The sequence below is a fragment of the Ranitomeya variabilis genome, chromosome 3 (genome assembly GCF_051348905.1).
Source record: "Ranitomeya variabilis isolate aRanVar5 chromosome 3, aRanVar5.hap1, whole genome shotgun sequence".
Taxonomy (NCBI): domain Eukaryota; kingdom Metazoa; phylum Chordata; class Amphibia; order Anura; family Dendrobatidae; genus Ranitomeya; species Ranitomeya variabilis.
Genome location: NC_135234.1, coordinates 491819567 through 491823094, shown reverse-complemented (window position 1 = coordinate 491823094; position 3528 = coordinate 491819567).

Genomic DNA, 3528 nt, shown 5'->3' with positions numbered 1-3528 from the left:
TATTTATACAGTGGGGCAAAAAAGTATTTAGTCAGTCAGCAATAGTGCAAGTTCCACCACTTAAAAAGATGAGAGGCGTCTGTAACAGACAAACAAAGGATATATTACAAAGTATTGAGATGAAATTTTGTTTCTGACCAAATACTTATTTTCCACCATAATATGCAAATAAAATGATAAAAAAACAGACAATGTGATTTTCTGGATTTTTTTTTCTCAGTTTGTCTCCCATAGGTGAGGTCTACCTATGATGTAAATTACAGACGCCTCTCATCTTTTTAAGTGGTGGAACTTGCACTATTGCTGACTGACTAAATACTTTTTTGCCCCACTGTATATATATATATATATATTCTGTAAGTATATATTTGTGTATATATATATATACATATATATAATACCAATTAATTTTTGAACAATTTTCTAGAAGGCTATACACAACTAAAATGTATACAAATCTTTTAAAAGTATATACTTTTATTAGCATTCATTAAAAACACCAATGTCAGTGTAGTATGGACATAATATGGCATATAAATAATATTGAGGTTGAAAGGTCATCCTATTAAAATGAATTCAAAAATCTTCAGGAGTCCTTCTCCTCTATTAATACAGCTAATAACAACATTCCTTTATTTCCCTATACTTTGCCCAGACTGATGCTGCATATCGTGAAGGTTGACACCCCCCAGGCTAAAAACATCAGCTCTCAGCCACTCCAGTAAGGGCCCATCAATAAGATGATAAAGCTGATAGCTGGGTGCTGGTATTCTCAGGTTGGTTTTGGGCCATAGATATTGACCCCTTCAGCCTAAAACTAGCAGCCCGCAACTGCCTACAAAAGGCGTATTTATTAGATGAGCCTATTCTGGTGCTTTGCCCGACTCTTTCCATTTGCCCTATAGTGGTGGCTAGAGGGGTTCATATTTGTGGTATTGATGTCACCTTTGTATTGTCTGGTGACATCAAGCCCATCGATTACTAATGGAGAATCTTCTATAAGACACCTATCCATTACTAATCCTGTAATTGTATGGTAAATTACACAGAGCCAGTATAAAGTCCTTTATTAGTACTAAAACAAAACACACTTTTCCATTTTTATTTAAAAATAACAAACCCAGTTATACTAACGCCAAAGTCTACTGACTCCCTCGTCTCCTGTAATAAAACAAAAATAAAAAACAACAATATCCCTCACCATCCATCGTTCTGTCCAATGCCGTAATCCATGTCTGGGGGAGAAATAGTTTTCAACCTGGACAGTGCCAAGATACAATCGTCCAGGCTGAAAACCACTGATGAATGAGTGGTGGTGAGTTCATCGTGGTTAAGGCAGGTCACTGAGACTGCGTTCCCAGCCGAGCTGAACTGCAGTGACCACAGAACCATTGGAAAAAGTCAGTGATGAGGTCACCACAGTTCAAGCTCAGTGACTTCACCGCAGATCACTGTGAGTGAAGATGTAGATTCAGAAGAAAACAATGCTATTACTGGTGGGCCCACTCTGCGTCTTGTTTAGAGACTCACCGAGGACCTTGGCCCCACCAGTGGATTTTCCGGTTTCCTGGCAGTTTAGTCTGACTTCACAATAAATACTATAATAAAATAAGCCAAAAAACAATGAGTTTTAGTATTTTACCTATTCCTTTTTGACCAGATAGAAGCTAATTTACATTTAAATGTGCATGATCACAGTTCATGTGCCACTAATGTGTAATAAATAGCAAAAATTCACCGCACACTCTAATGGAATGGTTTGCAACCAACTGTGGAATTTTATTTGAGACAAAGAAAATAAGTGCCAAGTTACAAAAATTGGTCCAAAACCCAGTAAAGTGTTTCTACTTTAATGGGTTTTGGACCAATTTTTATAACTTGGCACTTATTTTCTTTGTCTCAAATAAAATTCCACAGATGGTTGCAAACCATTTCATTAGAGTGTGCGGTGAATTTTTGCTATTTATTTCAAGGACCACCATGGTCCATTCTACCAGCAGTTCGCTTCTACAGTGACCTTGAGTGCACACCAATACCTACTCTACTAATGTGGAATAGACATTTTGCTTCAGGATTTCTTGCAATTGAATAGTTGGCCACAAATAGTCTGGTTTGTGGGAACCACCATTTTTGCTGACTACTGAACTCTTGAGGGCACCTAACAATGCATAGATTCCTACTAGAATCAATTTTTATATAAACTTTCATTATTTAATTGCTGAATTTGTTAAGAAAGTTAGGAGTTAGGAATTCAAACATGCAGCTGGTGAGTCAGTAAGCAAATGCCAAGTTGAAGGAACAGCTGTGCATAGCTACAGTATAAAAATAGCATAATATAAAACAATATATATTTTTCATTACTATTAAAATTGTCATCCTCTTTTATAAGACATGTTTTAGTATTTTTGTGTAGCTTTGTTTCGCACCTCCAAACAGCTGATTTTTTGAGGGATGGACTCCATAAGACCTCTAAAGGACTTTTGGTGTGTCACTCCATTAATATTAACAGCAGATCATTAAAGGCAGTCAGCTGTCAGGTTTTTGATATCTAATTTAAGAGCAGCATAATCTAGAGGCAGAGAACATAATTCCAGTGATGTGTCACTAATGGTTTGCTGTTTCAATAATATCAGTTTTTCATCAGCTTGAGAGTATCACTAGGACTAGGTGTCTGGTGCAACCTGGTCAACTTGTTCTGTGTAACTCCAATACCTTCACTGATAACCAGCTTTCTGTCAATTTAAGGTGTACATTAGTGTTGAGCATTCCGATACCGCAAGTATCGGGTATCGGCCGATATTTGGTGTATCGGAATTCCGATACCGAGATCCGATACTTTTGTGGTATCGGGAATCGGAAGTTCCCAGTGTATGGTTCCCAGGGTCTGAAGGAGAGGAAACTCTCCTTCAGGCCCTGGGATCCATATCCATGTAAAAAATAATTAAAATAAAAAATAGGGATATACTCACCCTCGGGCGCGCCCTGTTAGTAACGGGCAGCCTTCTTTGCTTAAAATTAGCGCGTTCAGCACCTTCCATGATGTCACGGCTTCTGATTGGTCATGTGCCGCTCATGTGACCGCCACGCGACCAATCACAAGCTGCGACGTCATCCCTCAGGTCCTAAATTCCCTTCTAGGAATTTAGGACCTGAGGGATGACGTCACGGCTTCTGCTTGGTTGCGCTCATTTTAAGCAAAGAAGGCTGCCGATTCAGCGGTAAGGTCCAGGCTGCGTCGGAGAGGTGAGTATATCAATATTTTTTATTTTAATTCTTTATTTTACACATTAATATGGATCCCAGGGCCTGAAGGAGAGTTTCCTCTCCTTCAGACCCTGGGAACCATCAGGATACCTTTCGATGCTTGGTGTTCCATTGACTTGTATTGGTATCGGGTATCGGTATCGGCGATATCCGATACTTTTCGGGTATCGGCCGATACTATCCGATACCGATACTTTCAAGTATCGGACGGTATCGCTCAACACTAGTGTACATAGAAAGCTGTCATTCAGTGATATTGATGAG